Source organism: Hyperolius riggenbachi, chromosome 12 (assembly GCF_040937935.1).
Source record: "Hyperolius riggenbachi isolate aHypRig1 chromosome 12, aHypRig1.pri, whole genome shotgun sequence".
NCBI lineage: Eukaryota > Metazoa > Chordata > Amphibia > Anura > Hyperoliidae > Hyperolius > Hyperolius riggenbachi.
Window position 1 is genome coordinate 181188456 of NC_090657.1, and position 22197 is coordinate 181210652.

Here is a 22197-nt window from a genome sequence, read left to right on the forward strand (position 1 = left end):
TGTGCAAGTGATTAGGAACAAGAACAAAGTGAGGAGCAAGAGGAACCGATGGCAGAGGAGCAGGACTACAGGTAGTGTCTTTCGGGGACACCAGGCCCTAAATTATTAGTGCTTCAAAAACCTAACCACTGGCACAGGACCCTCTGAGCCATGGATGAAGGACACAGGTCAGTGAAAAGGCTAGGCCTCTCACCGACCAGTGTAGGTGTCCTTCATCCATGGTTTCAAGGGTCTTGTGCAAGTGATTAGGAACAAGAACAAAGTGAGGAGCAAGAGGAACCGATGGCAGAGGAGCAGGACTACAGGTAGTGTCTTTCGGGGACACCAGGCCCTAAATTATTAGTGCTTCAAAAACCTAACCACTGGCACAGGACCCTCTGAGCCATGGATGAAGGACACAGGTCAGTGAAAAGGCTAGGCCTCTCACCGACCAGTGTAGGTGTCCTTCATCCATGGTTTCAAGGGTCTTGTGCAAGTGATTAGGAACAAGAACAAAGTGAGGAGCAAGAGGAACCGATGGCAGAGGAGCAGGACTACAGGTGCAGTGCAACAGGCACAAGGTTGTGACCCAGGTAGTGTCTTTCGGGGACACCAGGCCCTAAAATTGAAGTGCTTTAAAAACCTAACCACTGGCACAGGACCCTCTGAGCCATGGGTGAAGGACACAGGTCAGTGAAAAGGCTAGGCCTCTCACCGACCAGTCAAGGTGTCCTTCATCCATGGTTCAAAGGGTCTTGTGCAAGTGGTTAGGAACAAGAACAAAGTGAGGAGCAAGAGGAACCGATGGCAGAGGTGCATGACTACAGGTGCAGTGCAACAGGCACAAGGTTGTGACCCAGGTAGTGTCTTTCGGGGACACCAGGCCCTAATAAATTGAAGTGCTTCAAAAACCTAACCACTGGCACAGGACCCTCTGAGCCATGGGTGAAGGACACAGGTCAGTGAAAAGGCTAGGCCTCTCACCGACCAGTCAAGGTGTCCTTCATCCATGGTTCAAAGGGTCTTGTGCAAGTGGTTAGGAACAAGAACAAAGTGAGGAGCAAGAGGAACCGATGGCAGAGGTGCATGACTACAGGTGCAGTGCAACAGGCACAAGGTTGTGACCCAGGTAGTGTCTTTCGGGGACACCAGGCCCTAAAATTGAAGTGCTTTAAAAACCTAACCACTGGCACAGGACCCTCTGAGCCATGGGTGAAGGACACAGGTCAGTGAAAAGGCTAGGCCTCTCACCGACCAGTCAAGGTGTCCTTCATTCATGGTTCAAAGGGTCTTGTGCAAGTGGTTAGGAACAAGAACAAAGTGAGGAGCAAGAGGAACCGATGGCAGAGGTGCATGACTACAGGTGCAGTGCAACAGGCACAAGGTTGTGACCCAGGTAGTGTCTTTCGGGGACACCAGGCCCTAATAAATTGAAGTGCTTCAAAAACCTAACCACTGGCACAGGACCCTCTGAGCCATGGGTGAAGGACACAGGTCAGTGAAAAGGCTAGGCCTCTCACCGACCAGTCAAGGTGTCCTTCATCCATGGTTCAAAGGGTCTTGTGCAAGTGGTTAGGAACAAGAACAAAGTGAGGAGCAAGAGGAACCGATGGCAGAGGTGCATGACTACAGGTGCAGTGCAACAGGCACAAGGTTGTGACCCAGGTAGTGTCTTTCGGGGACACCAGGCCCTAATAAATTGAAGTGCTTCAAAAACCTAACCACTGGCACAGGACCCTCTGAGCCATGGGTGAAGGACACAGGTCAGTGAAAAGGCTAGGCCTCTCACCGACCAGTCAAGGTGTCCTTCATCCATGGTTCAAAGGGTCTTGTGCAAGTGGTTAGGAACAACAAAGTAAGGAACAAGAGGAATCAAAGGCACAGGTGCAGGACTACAGGTGCAGTGCAACAGGCACAAGGTTGTGACCCAGGTAGTGTCTTTCGGGGACACCAGGCCCTAAATTATTAGTGCTTCTAAAACCTAACCACTGGCACAGGACCCTCTGAGCCATGGATGAAGGACACAGGTCAGTGAAAAGGCTAGGCCTCTCACCGACCAGTCAAGGTGTCCTTCATCCATGGTTCAAAGGGTCTTGTGCAAGTGGTTAGGAACAAGAACAAAGTGAGGAGCAAGAGGAACCGATGGCAGAGGTGCATGACTACAGGTGCAGTGCAACAGGCACAAGGTTGTGACCCAGGTAGTGTCTTTTGGGGACAAAAGGCCCTAAATTATTAGTGCTTCAAAAACCTAACCACTGGCACAGGACCCTCTGAGCCATGGATGAAGGACACAGGTCAGTGAAAAGGCTAGGCCTCTCACCGACCAGTGAAGGTGTCCTTCACCCATGGCTCCAAGGGTCTTGTGCAAGTGATTAGGAACAACAAAGTAAGGAACAAGAGGAATCAAAGGCACAGGTGCAGGACTACAGGTGCAGTGCAACAGGCACAAGGTTGTGACCCAGGTAGTGTCTTTCGGGGACACCAGGCCCTAAAGTTCAAGTCCAGCAAAACCAAAAGTTCCCTGACATGGTCATCTGAACACCTCTGAACCTTGGTTGAAGGAGATGGGGCAGGGAAAAGGTTGGGCTAAAAAGCCCTGTGATGGTATCCTTCCTCCGAGGATCGGAGGTATTCAGAGGAGCATGTCCAGGAACAATTTGACTTTTTTTTTCAAATTGTATCGGCACCACTACTAGAAAAGGTGGGAGTTGCTGCCTGGAAATCTGGACTCTCTTGGGTGCTGGTCGTGGATGAGCTGGACCCTGACAGCGGTGGCCCATATTGACTGCCTCTGTAGCCGGTGTACATCTGTGATGATTGCCAGGTGGGCACCGCTGTTGGTTGTGGGGGTCTAAAAATTGGTGGTTGCAATAATGGCGTGTCCATGTGCTGTTTAATCACCTCCAGCAAATTGGAATGGCACGCCATCAGGTTTTGGGAAGGCACCTTTTCCAAATATGGTATTAGAGACATCACAGTGTGAAAACACGGGTGTGCCTGCAATTTCAGTAGTTCCTTGCTTTGTTGATGCATTTGCTGCATCATGTTCTGCAGCTGGCCCACCGACTGATGATGCTGCGCACGCAGTTGGTCGATTTCTCCTCTGTGCATCTCATGAATCATTTTAAGCTCGTCCCTGTAGTGCCCATGTACAGCGTCGAGCTCACATTGCAGTGAAGTGATGTGGGACTTGTACTGCTCCATGATATGGCCCCTGTCCTCATCTTGCAACTGCCGGGTTATGAGAGTTTGGTGGCTCTGAAGAATCCCGAGAAGTCCGGAGACAGCCCCGGACATCTCGGACTCTGTCTCTCTCCTTGTTGGGGGGAGGGTACCTCGACGCCTCACTGGTGTGGTGGTCCTCACTGGTGGTGTGGCAGCATCTTCCCGTCCTCTGGCCTGTGTCGGGGTTGCCCTGCGCGCTGGTTGTGCTGCAGTCTCTCAGTGCTCCTCACTTTGTTCTTGTTCCCCTGGAGCTTCCATAGCGGTCGATTGTGGAGGTGCAGCTTCTTCCACACTCGGTCCTGCAACCTCAACATCCAAGCTCTCTTCTGCCAAGTCATCATCAAAGGAGAGAGTTGGGATTAAGGACTCCCTCCTCCTACTCCTCTCCTCGGGGCAATAGGTTACATCGGCGACGTCATCATCCACCAAGCTCTCCTCACTGCTGAACCGTGCCTCCTGGGTCGGTTCCTCTTGCTCCAAATTGTCTTCAGTCCTGTAGATAAAAACAATATTTATTGGTTTGCCAAACAGCCTGTGGCGTCAATTCACAGAGCTAGCAAACACTAGCAAACACTTTATCAACCGTTTCTACCCAACATTTGATAAAGCTTGTGAGAAAAGTTCGCTAGCCATGGGAATTGAGGCCATAGCAATACATGGCCGAAGTCATGGTAAATGAGCTCTCAGTTCCTGCCCACAGTAGTGGTACTTACAGTCTAGGTTCCAGGCTTGCATTGATGAAAGACAATTGCTTGGCAAATTGGTAGTCTTTTTGTCGCCTTCCCCCGCCACTGCCACTTCGTTCGGCAAGTTTTTTCTTCCGTAGCCATTTCACGTATGCATCCCGTATATTGCGCCACCTTGTCTTGAACCTTTCTCCTGTAACGACATGAAAAATTGATTTAGATTATTTCTCTTGTAGGTACATCGCAACTGGACAAACATATACATCGCTACATGTCACATTTCGTATTGGGAAAAGCACGGTGGCAGGCATCGTCGTGAGGACTTCGAGGATCCTTTGGACGCGACTGAGGGCCAGATACATGCCTGTGCCGGACACCACGAAATGGGAGGAGATCGCCCAGGGCTTCTGGACCGAGTGCAAGTTTCCTAATTGTGTTGGCGCACTGGATGGGAAACACATCCGGATTCAGAAACCCGTGGGGAGTGGCAGCCATTATTTCAACTATAAAAAATACTTCAGCATTGTTCTAATGGCAGTGGCAGATGCGGACTACAAGTTTGTGTACGTGGATGTGGGGTCATACGGTAGTTCCAATGACTCTGGAATTTTCCAGCGTACGACCCTTTGCCGGCTGATGGAGGAAGGCAGACTGCGTCTCCCCCGTGACAGACCCTGGCCTGGGACAAGGGCACCGGCCTACCCCTATGTGTTTGTGGGGGACGAGGCCTTCGCCCTGTCTGACCATGTAATGCGTCCGTACCCAGACAGGGGACTTGATGCCAGCCAGCTACACTTCAATGCTCGGTTGAGCCGTGCAAGGAGAATGGTGGAGTGCACATTTGGGATCCTGGTGTCAAAGTGGAGGGTGTTCCACACGCCCATGCTGCTGAAACCGGGCAACGCAGTTGTCGTGGTGAAGGCAGCATGCATCCTCCACAACTTTGTGCGGCAGGAGGAAAGAGAGACTCCGGAACCCCCGAATGTGCTTCCACTAATGCCCCTGCGGAGGTATGCAACCAGGCCAAGGGTAGTGTCACTGCGGAACAGGGACCAACTGAGACTTTATTTTACCACACCACCAGGACGAGGGTGAATGTTTGGTTTTTAATATGTTTTGTTGAAATGTGTTTATTTTGGAGTTTCAAGTTTTTAAGTGATTTTAAATGTCTTAATTTTTTACAATAAATTGATGTTTAATAATTGGTCATTGTGTATGTTTTATGTGCACAGGTGGGGTACATCGCAGGTGGGTGGGATACATCACAGGTGGGTGGGATACAGCACAGGTGGGGTACATCACAGGTGGGGTACAGGTGGGTGGGATACATGACAGGTGGGGTACAGGTGGGTGGGATACATCACAGGTGGGGTACATCACAGGTGGGGTACAGGTGGGTGGGATACATCACAGGTGGGGTACAGGTGGGTGGGATACATCACAGGTGGGGTACAGGTGGGTGGGATACATCACAGGTGGGGTACAGGTGGGTGGGATACATCACAGGTGGGGTACAGGTGGGTGGGATACATCACAGGTGGGGTACAGGTGGGTGGGATACATCACAGGTGGGATACATCACAGGTGGGGTACATCACAGGTGGGGTACATCACAGGTGGGGTACAGGTGGGTGGGATACATCACAGGTGGGGTACAGGTGGGTGGGATACATCACAGGTGGGGTACAGGTGGGTGGGATACATCACAGGTGGGATACATCACAGGTGGGGTACAGGTGGGTGGGATACATCACAGGTGGGGTACAGGTGGGTGGGATACATCACAGGTGGGTGGGATACAGCACAGGTGGGGTACATCATAGGTGGGGTACAGGTGGGTGGGATACATCACAGGTGGGGTACAGGTGGGTGGGATACATCACAGGTGGGTGGGATACAGCACAGGTGGGGTACATCACAGGTGGGGTACAGGTGGGTGGGATACATCACAGGTGGGGTACAGGTGGGTGGGGAACAGGTGGGTGGGCCACGGGTGGGTGGGCAACACGTGGGTGACACAAATCCATAGCAAAAGTGGAATACATCACAAGCTTAAACCACAAGCCCCCCCCAAAAAACTTCTAGTCAACATACCCTCTGTGCCTTGCTGTCTCTTGCTCAAGTGCTCGAAGTCCTCCACATACAGCTTGGCAATTTTTTTCCACAGGCCTCTGCATTTTTTGATGTTGCTGTGGTCCGCATCCCCCTTGTCCCACAGGGCTGGTACCTGCTGCACCTGTAGGATGAGGTCTTCTGATGTGTAGGGCCTCACCCCCTCGCTATCAGACAGATCCTGCTCCATATTGCTGCCAAAGAGCTCCAGCATGAAGTCACTGCTGCTCCACTCTGTGAACGCTGGTGCCATGTGGTCCCCATCCAAAATGGCCACCATACCATAGAGTCAGCATAGGAAGTGTGGTACAACATCCGGTTTTTATAGCCAGTGTGTTGTGCGCTCTCCGGTTCTCATTGGTTTCCATTGGCCGGATGCAACATTCCGGCTCCGGTCCGGATACGTCAGCCGGACCAGCCGGACCAAAAAATAGCGCATGTTGGAACGGACGCCGGAGTCCGGATCCGGTCCGGCTCCGGTCCGGACGAAACGGACGCATGTGAACGGTCGCATAGACTTTCATTGCTATGCCGTGCGTCCGTTTCGTCCGGTCCGCATGCGGTCCGGCTCCGGCACGGCGATTCCGGATAGCAGCCGCTAATGTGAACCGGGCCTTATGTCTGGATGCAAACAGTGTCAGTGTCACATTTACTAGATGCATGTATTAAAGGATAAAATGTATTTAAAGCATTTTCAACAATTCCACAACACTAATATTCTCTGTAGTGTGTACGTTGTATGCCTTCAAACACTGCCAAACTCTCTATGCTTCTCACCAAAAAAAACTCTCACTGCTAACCCAGTTCTGTAGGCAGAGGCGTATCTAGAGGGGTGCAGGCATGGCTCATGCCATGGGCGCCACAGCACCATGGGCGACTTGCCTGCCCCTGTTCTGCAACCCATGCCTTCCCCTGTGCTGAGTCCCATGCCTATCCCTGTACTATACCACCATGCCTACCCCTGTGCTGAGCCACTATGCCTGCCCCCATGTCTCTCCGTCACTCAGTTCAGATTCCTTCTGTTATTTGTGGAACATGGTTACTTAATCTATGTATGTGGGGCGCACTTGGTTTAGTGTTTAGAAAAGAGGACAGAGAGGAAATAAGAACAGATATTTCCCAAAAAGTATCTTCAGCAGTATCCAGACCCAAAAAGCATAGGCAACCATAACACATATACACAAGAAAAGATGCGGTTTTTTGAAGCGAAGGGGGCTCTGACCCGGGGGGGGGCGCAGTTTCAATGTTTGCCATAGGCGCTATATTACCCAGATACGCCCCTGTCTGTAGGACAGCTATTCTCACATCTGTGTTCTTTAGTCGGGTCTGTTCACTCTGTTGATTAATTTGCACATCTTCTTTAAAGTTGGGTTTACACCAGGCAAGAGTGTTTAGGTTGTATGCTCATATCACCACTGCAGTGTGTGCTGCTGGTCTGGTATTCAGAGATGTGCCATTCTTCTGCCGCAGGGGTGCTGTCAAGGTTTTGTGGCCCCAAACAGCTCATAATTTCTGCTATCCCTTAATACCAGGCAGTGGGCAGGGTCGTGACGAGAGTGGAACGCACGCTGGAACGCGGAAGAGCTGAGTCATCCCCACCCACTGCCTGGTATTAATACGCTGCTGCTGCACTTAAAAGCTAGAGGGGAAGCGCATATCAGGGGACCCAGGTGAGGTGGGGGGGGGGTCCGACCCCCTCCCCACCACTGTGCACAATACCTCCTTCCTGCCCGCTACCCCCTGCAGCTCGGCGGCCCCCTATACCCACGGCCAGATGGGTGCCACAACCGGGACATACCTGGGGCCTCCTCCAGGCTGATTGCTCTCTCGCCGTCCTCCTCCGCCACCCCCAAAAAAAATAATCTTGGGGCTAGTCGGCGCAGGCAGTCCGGCTGCGTGTACTACCCCGCCGCTGGGAGTGTGTTCTGGGCCTGGCGCAGTAGTACTGTGCTGGGGAAGAACTCTCCCAGCAATGGAAGCACAACCTGGCCACACATGCACTGAACACCCCGAACCAGAGGACTTTACGGGGCCCATTGCGGAGAATCCAGGCAGCGCACGAGGAGGGTGAGGAAGCGATCAGCCTGGAGGGGGATGGAGGAAGCCTCAGGTATGTATTATTTTTTTCTCCTGCCCCATCTCAGGTTACTTTAACCACTTAAAGGGAACCTAAACAGAGGGATATGGATGTTTCCTTCTAAACAATACCAGTTGCCTGGCAGTCCTGCTGATCCCTTTGGCTGTGGTAGTGGCTGAAGCACAGACCTGAAACAAGCATATAGCTAATCCAGTCTGACTTCAGTCAGAGAATCTGATCTGCATTCTTGTTTAGGGGCTGTGGCCGAAAGGAATAGAAATATAGGATCAGCAGGAGAGTCAGGCAATAGGTATTATTTTCAAAAGAAAAATCCCTATCCTTCTCAGTTTAGGTTCCCTTTAAGTACCAGTGGTCTCTGCCACCTTAAGGACCAGAGACCGCTGGTACAGAAACGGCGGAACATTGATGAATAGCCGCAATCACCTTCACCGCCGCACGTCGGGGACCTGGGCCACCCACTCTGCTGTCTCTATGACGGCAGAGTTCCTGTGAGCCGCTCAGGAGCCGCTATCATTGGCTACTGACCCCGTCTATCAATGTAAGCCAATGGGAGCTCCTGACCCTGCCTATCAATGTAAGCCAATGGGAGCAGCTTATGTTGATAGACAGGGTCAGGAGCCAATGAAAGACAGCAGAGCGAGTGAGCTGCGGCGGGGAGACAGGGGCAAGATCAGCGGGATCGACGAAAGCGGTGAGAACGCGTGGCGTCAGTTTATTGAATTCTATGCCCTGGCAGCCAGATAGCCATCAAAACAGATTTCAATCAGCGCGGTCCTAAAGTAGTAAGTAGTAAAGAAAGGCAGCCCTGCCCGTGGCACTGGTGTAGTCTGCTACAGCTACATTTACATCCTCCTAAACAACAGGATTCATTTGCACTGCAGTGGCAGGCAGGGGGTACAGAGGGGCGGATTGACATTTTTGTCTGCACTGTCACACTTTCAGCTCACAGTCTGTCCCTTTCCTCACCCTCTCTCAGACACTCTCGCCTCCCCCCACCGTACAGACATAAGGCATTAGACAAGGCACGTCCGCACTGGGATCACATCATTTCTCTCTCTCCCTCTCCGCAATCTTCTCTCCTAATGCCGTTAAAATTCTGCAGACTGGAAAAATGAGACAGAAGCACCGGACGAGCCCCACATGTGCAACATCCATCTGTTAAATCATTAAAGAGCCAACAAGAGAGGAGAGAGACGGGCGCACGCAGATCTATTTCCACCCGGAAACAGCGGCTGCTTCTCCGAGCGCCTCCCAGCACGGGCTAGACGTTCCCAGAAAAATGATTATTGGCCTGAATATTATAGATCCCTCAAAACAAACTCATTTACCCAGCAGACGCTCTGCAGCAAAGTCTAACAGATAACGAGAAATAAATAGAATATTCAGACGTTTCGGAAGGCTTTCAGACTGCTCGGGGGGGGGGGGGGGGGGAGGGGGATGAAGAGGAACCTTGAGGAAAAAAATGCAAAACCCAGTACATGGGGCTCATTCACATGAGGAGATAAACAGTGTGATCCAACCATAACTCTGCTAGGGATCGGTAGCTATTTGATTGCCGTGTAAGGGCCTGTACATGCTGAAAATTGCCCAGCGCAATCACAAACGCAGTGCGATGCGATTCAGTTTTTTAACCAAAATTCTACTTGCGATTTTGCTGAGGCTATCTTTTCCTGATTGAAAAAAACGCAATGAAAATCACATGCATTGCATTTTTCCCATGCTTCAGAAATGCAAGCACTTAAAAAGCACTGCAGGCACTGTGATCGCAGCGCGACACAGCCAGGGTGTACAGACCCTAGTGAATAGCGGCGTTTGTAACCTCATGTGCTGTGTGCTTGCCGCACAGACCCATTGCATGTGGCTTCAAACAGGTGACCCCCGCTCGCTCGGATGTACAGACGCAGCATAAACATGGAACCACCGTCTGTGCGGAACACAAGTAGCAAGTAGCATGTAAATGTCCAGCAGTTCCCTGGAGGTGGAGACGCAACAGATCCACTATAGTGGCAAATAGTCATGTGCATGGATTCTTGGCGGTAAATTCATAGCCTTCAGCTGCTTGTGGAAAATAGGCCGTAAAGAACATAAATAGTTTAACATAGCCACCCAAAAAAGTGTGTTGTAGAGGAAACACACAAAAAAAACTATAGCCAATTATTACCATCAAGAGCGTCACCATAACATAAGTAAGCACCATATCATAACCCTACTGCGGCCACATACAAGAGAAAAAAAAAAATCAGTCCCTGCCAAAACATAAATAAATTAAGTATTAGGCAGTCCCCACCTCAGGCAAGTACCCCACATTAGGGACCCTCCTAATTAAAACAAGCAGACCCCGGGACAGACAGCTAGTAGTAACAGTGCATTTGTCTGGGAGGAGGATGCAGCTCATAATCAGGGGACCATGACAAAGTTTCAGCTTTCTGCCCAACAATGCCACTGATACTTACCATGGCCTGGCCACAGAACAGGCCACTGTGTCTGTACAACAATCACTCCCTAAGCCAATCTATAAAGATTTCAAAGCCAGAGCAAAGGCACCTTTGCTCTGGCTTTGAACTCTCTGGCACTGTATTCAGCCTGAGAAAGTGGACTGAGACCTACGAAATGCGTTGCCAAGTACATATCAAAGTTTGCTGTTTTTTCATACTAGATGTTTTGACACAGTTTTATCATACCTTGGGTGCCTCTTTTCCCCCTTTCTGTAAAGTGCTACCCCTTGTAGTATAGGTGGCCAGAGATGCTTTTCCCCTCCTCCCTTGTAGTATAGGTGGTTCACTCGGCTGGCCGCTGCTAGTCCTCACTCCTCCGTCTGCCCCACACTTCATGGGGGTGCTATGGAGCCACCACCCACCTCCCAGCACTGCCCCGGAGCGAGTGTAATAGTGTGTGTGTGTGTGTGTGTGTGTGTGTGTGTGTGTGTGTGTGTGTGTGTGTGTGTGTGTGTGTGTGTGTGTGTGTGTGTGTGTGTGTGTGTGTGTGTGTGTTTTCCATCTGTCCCGGGCAAGAGTTCAGGTGTTCTTTAAGCCCCTACTTGAGGCCTGGAACCCACTAGGAGCGCTTTTCTGAGAGCTTTGTGGTTTGAAACTTCTTGCTAATGTAATGCTATCTAAATGCTAATGCTATCCTCAGTGGCATTGTATTAGCAAGAGCTTTTTCAAATCACTAGTGCTTAGAAAAGGCTGCTAGTGGGTTTGAGCCCTAATTAGGGCCCTTTTCCACTAGCAGTCGCTAGCGTTCACGCTGAACGCTAGCGATTGCTGAATCGCAATTCCGCCGATTTCCCGACATTTGCGGCCGCGATTTTGCTATGCTATGCACTGCATAGCAAAATCGCGGCAAATATCGCTCCGCCGCGCGTTCGCGTTCCCGTTAAAAACGAATCGCGGTAGTGGAAATGACCTACCGCAATTCCTATGTTAAAAAACAAACCGTAGCGATTGTAAAATCGCTAGCGGTTTGCGACTTTACGATTCGGCCAGCGCAAACGCGCTGGTGGAAAAGGGCCCTTAGCCTGATCACTCTCTCACCACTTCCCAGAAACACTTTGCTGCTATAGCTTGTGTCATTCTCTCCAGAACAGAATCTGAAAGGAAGACTCTACAATGAAACTTACTAACATCCTTGCCGTGTAAACCACTAACTCGGGGGACTGTTATTTCTCTCCCCCCCCCCCCCTTTCTTTCTCTGCGCTGCACTAGCTTGAGAAGTAAAATTTCTACTTGCTGAACGTTTTACCTGCCTGCCTCCCACGACACACAAACTTTCTCACTGCGCTCCGAAAGCAGAACTTTTTACTCTCTCTCTCTTCTGTCTGAGCAAAGAACATTGTCTCCCGACTTCCCCATCAGACAGAAGAGAGCAGCCCCCCTACCCTGGGAAAGGGTTTAGCGCTAACAACATCTGTGTTTTATATCATTGTGAATATGTTAAGTTGACAGCGAATCTCTCCGGGGTTCAGATCATTAATGCTCCTCGCATAAAATTAAAACCCGGAACTCATTTTTCTTTAAAAAAAAAAAAAATCCATTTCTAATCGTCCCGGAGAACTATTCTGCGTAGTGCGCCATTGTGCCACCGTAATACATTTTTGGAGCAGAGCGCTCGCTCTGTGAACGCGTCTGCGGCCCCCTGCCTTTGTGCCTTTTAATTTCAACATTAAGAGCGTGGCAGAATTTTTTTTTTTGTACAGGGACATTGTACCATTTAATAGAACAAGCAGGATGTGTCTTGGCTATAAATATATTTCCAAACGGCACGCTGGATTAACTCCTCCGCTGGCGTCGATTGGAAAAGACAGAAAGGAGCACCGTGCCGCAGCTGAAAAGGCTGAGAAGAGGAAAAATGGGGTCAGAGATTGCAAGGATTACTGATGCCTTGCATGCAAATATAAAGCAAGGCTGAAAAGAACATTAAAGGGAACCTGAAGTGAGAAGGATATGGAGGCTGCTATATTTATTTTTCTTCTTAGAAAATGGCGACTACCTTATATACTCGCATGTAAGCCGAGGTACCAACTTTCCCCTGAGAAACCAAGAAAAAGGGATTGACTTGCGTATAAGCTCCCTCCCCAGTATAGCCCCCCCTACTGGAGCCAGATGTGCGCCAAGTACAAGTCATCCCCTCTCCCCATAGCCAAATGTGACCCAAGGATGATACAGCTGTGTTTCAAGACGCCACTAGATGGTGTCATAGATATAAGACACAGCGATTAGATTACCACACTGGAAGAATCCATGATCATTGTGAGGCTGACACATTGCTTGCATGCTCCGCTCCACAAGCCAAGGGACACAGGTAGTCTTGAGCAGCGTACTCTGCACACACTGCGCACCATGCTGCAGGGGATGGGGGGCACGGACACAGCAGGGAGCCAGCTGGCATGAGTAGGGCCACTAGTGCACAATCCTTGCGCTCTTCTGCCAGTAACAAATCCTGCTCCACTATCCGTTTTGCTGCACTGACTCCCATATAAGCCGAGTGGGTAACTTTTCAGCACATTTTTGTCTTATAGGTGAGAATATAAGGTATATGTAAACATAAAAATGGACTTTTATCAGTAGGCATTCGGTAGACATCAATCATGATTTTACCTTGCTGCAGAGCAATTGCTACATCTAAAAAAGTAAAAAATGAAAGAATCATTTTGCAACTGTGACCCATACTGAATTTTAACATGGGATGTTTCAGATTGAGCTCATCTAGGGAAAAGCACAAGTCCTCCACGCTAAATAAACATCACTGTACCTACAGTAACCCTTCAAGTGCCCATGCTGCCACTCCATGTATCTGCTACAAACATACAATGTTAAGGTGCGTATGTATACACACACACACACACACACACACACACACACCACACGGGCGGACTGACAACTCATGGGGCCCCCGGGCAATAGGAGATTATGGGGCCCCCATACCAGTGTTTCCCACCTTACACGTTATATTTTTACAGACTAAGATATAATAATTTACTGACAACAGTAAAAATGTTATATTGTGATATTTTATACTGATAAAAACCCCACGCGGCGCACCACAAATGGGTGTGTTCACGCAACAGAATGTGGGCGTGGTCATAGGTGGGGCAAAATATACATGACCTTAGCAGTGGTGTAAAAGGTCTGCTGGGGAGGTTTGAACTCTGCCATAGTGTTGCCATAGTGTTTCCCCCCAAAATACATGTAATCTGACAGCATTTCACCAAAAATCCATTCAATTTGACAGAGGTTCCTCCAAAATACAGATAATATAGCAGTCGTTCCCCCAAAATAAAACGTTATCTGGCAGCAGCGGTTCCCCCAAATACACATAATTTGGCAGCGGCTCCCCAAAATATGCGTAATCTGGCAGCGGATCACCAAAAATACATGTAGCAGCAGTGGTTCCCCCAAAATACACAGAATCTGGAAGCAGCAGTTCCCCCATTATACACAATCTGGCAACGGTTCCCCAAAAATACACATAATCTGGCAGCTGTTTCTCAAAATACACTTAATCTGGCAGCAGCACTGCAGTTCCCCAAAAATAGTTAATCTGGCAGCAGTTCCCCCAAAATAGGTGCCCCCAGTATAGGTAACCAGGTCAAAAGGTATCCCCAGTGGACGTAACCAGGCCTATAGGTTTTCCCAGTGCAGGTATCCAGGTCTATAGGTGTCCCCAGTATAAGTAGCCTAGTCTACAGGTGTACCCAGAATAGATAACCAGGTCTATAGATGTCCCCATTTAAGATAGCCAGGTCTATAGGTGTCCCCAGTATAGGTAGCCAGGTCTACAGGTGTCTTCAGAATAGGTAGCCAGGCCTATAGGTGTCCCCAGTACAGATAGCCAGGTCTATAGGTGTCCCCAGTACAGATAGCCAGGTCTATAGGTGTCTCCTGTATAGATAGCCAGGTCTTTAGGTGTCCCCAGTATATGTAGCCAGGTGTATAGGTGTCCCCAGTAAAGCCAGGTCTACAGGTGTCCCCAGTATATGCAGCCAGGTGTATAGGTCTCCCCAGTATATGCAGCGAGGTGTATAGGTGTCCCCAGTATAGCCAGGTCTATAGATGCTCCCAGTATATGTAGCTAGGTCTATAAGTGCCCCCAGTATATGCAGCCAGGTGTATAGGTCTCCCCAGTATATGCAGCGAGGTGTATAGGTGTCCCCAGTATAGCCAGGTCTATAGGTGCCCCCAGTATATGTAGCTAGGTCTATAAGTGCCCCCAGTATATGCAGCCAGGCTTGTAGGTGTCTTCAGGAGGGGAGACAGCCAGTGGAGGAGGGTGATTTGCATAGCAGCGGAGAAGGGGGGAAGTTCCCCCTTCCCTCACCTTGGGGCCCCCCTTCCTGGCTCTCCCCTCCAGAATCTGTAAAGTGTTGCACAGCGCGTAGCGGCTGACAGCAGGCGGAGACTTACCACTGTACAGCCACCGGAGGGAGCGCTGATCTGTGTGCCGCTAGTCTGGGCTTGAGTGGCACACAGATCAGCGCTCCCTCCGGTGGCTGTACAGCGGTAAGTCTCCGCCCGCTGTCAGCCGCTGCTCGCTGTGCGAGTCCGACACTTTACAGATTCTGGAGGGGAGAGCCAGGAAAGGGGGCCCCAAGGTGAGGGAAGGGGGGGTGGGACTTCCCCCCTTCTCCTCCTTCACTGACTGTCTCCCCTCCTGCTCAGGGTTCTCTGGTGGGCGGCGGGCAATAACGTTTAAAAAAAATTGTGCTATATTTCGTTTAAAAATAATGTTTTATAAAGTTATCATTAAATAATGTGTATGAAATCGGCAATTGTAAAAACCTTAATCTTCACTGTTTAAAAAGTGAAATGTATAATAACGTTTTATAAAAGATTAATAAGAATTTTACTAAAGCTATACCTAACCCTACTCTCATACAGAACCCTCCCTGTACCTACCCCTAACCCCTAGACCCCCCCTGGTGGTGCCTAAACCTAAGACCCCCCTGGTGGTGCCTAAACCTAAGACCCCCCTGGTGGTGCCTAAACCTAAGACCCCCCCTGGTGGTGCCTAAACCTAAGACCCCCCTGGTGGTGCCTAAACCTAAGACCCCCCCCTGGTGGTGCCTAAACCTAAGACCCCCCATGTGATAAGCATTAATAATTAAAAAAAAATATTGTGCTGTTTTTCGTTTAAAAATAATGTTTTAAAAAATATTGTACGGTTTTCCGTTTAAAAAATAATGTTTAAAGAATTATAAATCATTAAATAATGTGTAATCATGAGAAGCAGTTATAAAACATTAAAAGTCTCCGGGCGCCGCTTGTAAAACGTTATTTTTCTCTGGCACCCGTTTTTCCTGTTGGGCGCCCATTAAACGATATTTATTATGGGAGTGAATGGCGGCGCCCTTTTTGTCCACTTGCCTCAGGCGCCCGAATTTACTGTTTCCGCCAACAGGTCCCATGCATACTTACAACCTCTGATGTAAAATTGGGTATCCTATTTATTCATCAATTATCCTGGTCTCAGCATCAGAAACAAATCCAATATCTATATATTGGCAAGTAACCCCGCCTTCCAAGGCTAGGCTAGGATGTCACAAAGTCTTCTCCTCACAGTGCACTCTGGGAGACCAGGTTTGGTTTCTGCTCACTTTCGGAACACACAACAAACATCCTGCAGTGTAAGTAATCTTCCTTACTCCTAGGAGGCATTTAACCACTTTCCCTCCCCGGGACAACTAACTCCTTCCCTGCAAAATACCATATCTCCGTGCAGGGACATAGCTGCTACCCGCTCCCGCGATCGTTACCGCAGCCAATTGGTAGCCGGGAGATCAATGGATGGAAACACAGTTCCCATTCATTGATCTAAGTACCCGTATGAATGCCCACCGCCGTCTAAGAGACGGCACCGCCATTCATAGAAGCCGATACTTACACATCCGCGCATCACTTTCTCTATGCGTAGTAATACTACGCATAGGGAAGTTATGCGCGAGGACGTCTTGTGCCCAAATAGTAAAATTACATCCAAACACTTTTTATAAAAAAGAAAAAAAAATAACTTTTTAAATTGACCCCTTACCTCCCACACTCCCCAATAGCCCCCCCCCCCCAAAAAAAAAAATGTGTAAAAAAAATAATAATAAAAACATTTTGAAAATTACAACAACAAAAACATAAATAGTAACCTTTGGGACTGAACTTTTTGAATATGTATGTCAAGAGGGTATATTACTATTACTTTAGAAATTATGGGTTTGTAATTAGGGATGGACGCAAAACTGAAAAAAATGCACATTTAGAATAAAATAATTCTTAGCAAAAAGTACTCCCCAAAGAAAGCCTAATTGGTGGAGAAAAAAATAAACAAGATATAGATTGTTTTGTTGTGTTAAGTAGTTACATGATAAACAAAAAAAAAAAAAAATTAAAGTACTGCCCTGCCCCCTGGCGGTTTTAATAGACCGCCAGGGAGGTTAAACAATGCACATTGCCTGGCTGTCCTCTTGATCCTCTGCCCCTTATACTTTTATCTATAGACCCTGAACAAGCCCTGAGGCCTGACTGGATTAGCCACATGCTTGTTTCAGGTGTATGCCTCAGACACTACTGATGCATGAAAGAACAGCAGGACTGCCAGGCAACTGGTATTGTTTAAAAGAAATATGGCAACCTCCATATCCCTCTCACTTCAGGTTCCCTTTAAAAGAGAGCCTGAGGTGGGCTCAAAAAATACAAAAGAAATGTAGGCTACCTGATCCGCATGGCTGAGCGGATCAGGAAGCCGCAAAAACCTCCGCTCCCATGGGCTGCGCTGGGAGACTGTGTTGTCTCTCATAGTGTGCAGGGAGGTGGGGGAGCGGCAGGAGGCGTGGCCAGGGAGAGCTGCCCAATGGCAGCGCAGGAAACCCTGTAGGAATGCCCCTGGCGGGCGTTTTAAATGGAATTCCTCTCTCCTCTGTCTACCTCCGAGTTAGCGACAAATCTTGCCGCTAAACTCGGGGGGCTATAGCGCAGCAGTGGGGAGGCAGAGAGTGGCGGTTGGGGGACACAGAGTCATGTCATTAGGCAGAGCCGCAGAGAACATGGCTCTGTGTCCCACCTGCACCCCGAAGATCCACCTCGGGTTCTCTTTAAAGACTCGTACACGCCATGTGGCTTCTGTCCCTGTCACATGACATGGGACTGAAACTGCATGGTGATTGGCTGGCTGCACGGCACTTGCAAACTGAACAGGAAGAGAAGAGAGTCCTGTACCACCACTGAGTGCAGGTAACGTATAAAGCTCGACTCCGCTGCTGCTCTTCATTGTGTACAGGCCCAGGCTCCGCCTACCTCCTGCCCTGCCTTACCCCCGTTCACTGTGATGAAGGTTTTGGGGGAGGGGGGTGAGGCCAACAGTTCTCTGGGGACCGGGGGGGGGGGGGGCCTAATATAGTCATGCCCCATGAGTGACATCACCTGATGGGCGGGGTGAGTGAGGAGGACAATGCTCTCAGCCAGCACTTGGCTAAGTCAATCTGCCGGACTGTTCAGGTCAGGGGACAATAGGGGCCGCTGTACATGTGCTAGATTCTCAGCAGAGATGGTAGTTGTTAGATCAGAAGAAGAGTTTCTTGCACCCAGGGCTGGTCCTAGACTTTTTGCTGCCTGCGGCAAACTTGTGAGGATGCACCCCGCTTCCCGATTTGGAATGATCACACAGCATCCGACAAGTCACTCTGATTCGTTTAATTCAAATGAAATACTGCTGCTCTCCTGCCCCCCCCCCCCCCCCCTCTCCTCCTCACTCACTGTCAGATTCCTTACACAGCGCAAGAAGCTGCTTTTCCCCAATGATGACCTCTTCACCTTGCTCACAGTACAAAAATGCTGCCCCTGTAATCTCTGCGCCTGATGCAAGTGTTTCACCTGGCTTCATGACAGAACTGGCCCTGTTTGCACCAAAGCCAGAGGCACCACTAGGGTTTTCAGCACACAAGCACAAAGACAGTTCTTGCAACCACCTCTGGATAGTCCTGCGCGAAAAAATATGTGTGGCCATGCACACAGTTGGGTGTAGTCATGGGCAGGGCCAAATGTCTAAATGCTGTTCAGATAGCCAAATGTGCCTTCTTCCCCTTTTCAGATAGCGAGATGTGCACCCCTATAGATAGCCAAACGTACCCTCCCTTTAAAAAGTCAGATCACTTTATATAGCCAGCGAGCCAACTCTGAAGCACATAGGGGTGCAGTGGCTGCGCAGAGCTCCCTCACAGTACTGCGCATGGGGACATACAGCCTCCCCTTTCCCCCCATAGCTACGCCTCTGAGGCCAGTGTCTTTTGAAGGTTAACAAAAATGTTGACCTCCTCCCCTTTGCAGGAACGTTTCCGTGGATACACCATCGCTGCTACCTCTGTATCCTTCTCTCCATCCCACGTTACCGCGGCGATGCAGAGTAGATGCTATCCTACCTCTCGGCTCAATCTGGCAGCATCGCTTTGTGTACACACTTCTCCGTCTAGACAAGTTATCCTTCCTCCATATCGGCAAAACCTTCACGTCCCCGGCCGGCGTTTGTCAAGAGATTAGGCGGTATTTTTTTCATTAGAACCATCCTATTTTCTCATTTAAGCATTTAAGAAATATTAAAAGCCATTTCACGAGATTAATACCGACGCATGGAGCCGCAGCGAGCCCAGTAAATAGGACAATGAGAGAACGATCCCGAGCGTCTAATTTAATTGCTGCCTAATTGGTAAATGGAACTCCAATAGGTCAGGGCACCTGGGCGAGAGTCTGGTGCTATTCCTAGAGCCTCGCTGATCTGCAGGATGCCGAACAGTAATTACAATTGTTATCTCAGAGTACACAGTGCACAGATGTCTGATGAATAAATAAAAAGATTTCCTTTTCTGCTTTTTTTTCCTTCCCCACTCTTGGCATTAAAAGACTTTGTACTGTGAACAAAAGAATTTAGGGAGTGGGCTGCAAGGAACCGTATAGAGGCCGGCCAAGTTTACATGGGCCACAGTACTGCCTGATTGTCCAGTGCCTCTCCTGGTGGGTGGGGGTGACGACAGTGTGGTGGTCAATGGCCAGTGCCGCATACCTCCCAACATTTGGAGCCTGGAAAAGGGACACTAATGCTAGGTACACAACATACAATTTTCTGGCAGATTTACCTGCCAGATCGATTATTTCCAACATGTCCGATCTGAATTTCCATCGATTTTCCGATCAATTTTTCAATAGTTTTTCTAATTGATTTTCATTCACTTCTATGGAAAAAAAAGAAAAGAAAAATCGATCGAAAAATAAAAATCGGAAAATTGGTGAAATTCAGATCAGACATGTTGGAAATGATTGATCTGGCAGGTAAATCTGCCAGAAAATTGTATGGTGTGTACCTAGCAAAAGACGGCCTCTGCTACACCTTTAGCCACGCTTCATATTAACATGTGACATGCCCTCTACATCTTCCCTGGTGTCTAGAGGTCCCCCTCTTCCTCCCCAATAATGCTTACCTGGTGGTCTAGTGATTTTCCCCTCTTTCCCCAATAGGTTATCTAGTGGTCCCCCTCTCCCTCCCCAATAATGCTTACCTGGTGGCATAGTGGTTTCCCCATCTTTCCCCAATAGGTCATCTAGTGGTCCCCCCTCCCTGCCCAATAATGCTTACCTGGTGGTCTAGTGATTTCCCCCTCTTTCCCCAATAGGTCATCTAGTGGTTCCCCCCCTCCCTCCCCAATAATGCTTACCCGGTGGTATAGTGGTTTCCCCCTCCTTCCCCAATAGGTCATCTAGTGCCCCCCCTCCCTGCCCAATAAAGTGTCCCTGGTGTTATAGTGGTTCCCCCTACCTCCCCAATAGGTCATCTAGTGGTTTTCTCCCCTTCCTACCCAATAAAGCATCCCTAGTGATGTTAGTGGCCCAACTTGTGTCCCGCACCGTCCTGTGCTCCCCCAGCATATAATGCAGAGTATTGGCGCAGCAGTAGTACCTCTCTCACCTCCTCTGCCGGAGTGCAGTGATATGCGTCCTCCGGTCACAGATGCTCAGCTCTCCCTCTAGTGCCTGGCATCTCTTCCTGCACATGTGCAATATTACAACATGCAGGAAGAGATGCCAGGCACTAGAGGGAAAGCCAAGCACCAATAACAGGATGCACATCGCCAGACTTCAGCGGAGGAGGTGAGAGAGGCACTGCCTAATCTATGCATTATATGCTGGAGAGCACCGGATGGTGCCGGAAAAGGGGTGGGGGGTTGCTGCGTTATTTATGAGCCAACCTTCCAACCTGGGACATTCCCGGGCTAATAGGGACGGTTGTTAGGTATGTGACATGTCAAGACTGCGTTTCAAAGCTACATGGGTCTCTTTATCAAGGAAATATACAGGAAAGCTCACTGTTGCTAACTGTATCTGGAGAAAATTCTGAGTGTCAGGAGGAAATCACTGCCCTTTGACTCTCGCTAACGCACTACTGGTCATGTTATCGTGACTGATAACATTAATGACCAATAGAAAAGCTCAGGAACTCATCCCAATTCACTGTCACTTTCACTTTGCTGTTCAACCGCTCCTTCAGTCTCTGGCAGTGCAGTTGTGTAGCTGCTACAGCCGGTGATTATGTTCTGCATTAGAATACATGCTCTGCTGCTGTTACCTGCGTTCCCTTCAGGGTCGCAGGAGCCAGGTGGACAGTCTGCTGTGCGGATACCCCCTGTAAATATCTAATTAGCCCTCTGAAACACACCACATAAACCCGTAAGCTTTGCAGCTGGTGGTGTTACTGCCAAACTGATCAATGTTTAACGTGTGCGTGTTCTCATACTGAATGGGCTAATATTACTTAAAATTGTGCCCTAATTTATAATACAATATACAGTAAACCTGCATTATGCATTTTACACCCTTTTAAAGATACAGGTGTGTAAAACATAAGGCAATATTTTGTGTATAGATTGATAGTAAACCAGCTGCAGTGTTTGCTGATCTCTGCTATCCTCAGTATGTATAGTATAAGCTGTTCCTCTGTGCTTATACTGATATTAAACTAGCTTTCAGTGAGTGCTTATCTCTGATACCTACAGGATGTACAGTATGAACGGTTATTCTGTGCCTATACTAATAGTAAACTAGCTGCAGTGTGTGCTAACCTGTGACAATATATACACAGGTACATGTAGTACCAACCCTAGTTAGAACTTTCCTGTATTCCCTTTATGTAAAGGTCATGGTTTCTCTGTGTTAGAGCTGAATGAAACAGATTTTACATCACACTGACATGGCTGCTATTTAGGTTTCTCCTCAGGATACAAACCTTTAAAATTATAAATAAGAGTAGGAAAGTCCTATTTCTACTACACATAGCATTTAGCTTATAAGTTTATTTCCACTTCAGGTTTGCTTTCAGAATCCACGACTGCCTTACTTATAAAGTGGTGATCAGCTTTCTAGACAGCTGAACTAACCTGGCAACCTGAGTTTCCAGCCCGAAGACTAAATGATATAGTACGGTACATCCGTCTAAAAAGCTTGTACACCTGCAGCTTTTCTGCCCAACTATCGTCTAAACTTGATCTTGATTAATCCAACAAGCAGATCGACTCACACGATTGTTGGGCTGATATTGTGTAGTTGGCCTTGTTTGAACAACTTGTACTTG

General features: G+C 48.8%; 1 long non-coding RNA gene across 2 annotated transcripts in view; it reads right to left on the reverse strand.

Moving 5' to 3' along the window:
- LOC137542246 (uncharacterized) overlaps positions 1–22197 on the reverse strand; it is a 321115-nt gene that overhangs the window by 207725 nt on the left and 91193 nt on the right. The gene's annotated exons all lie outside the window — the stretch shown is intronic.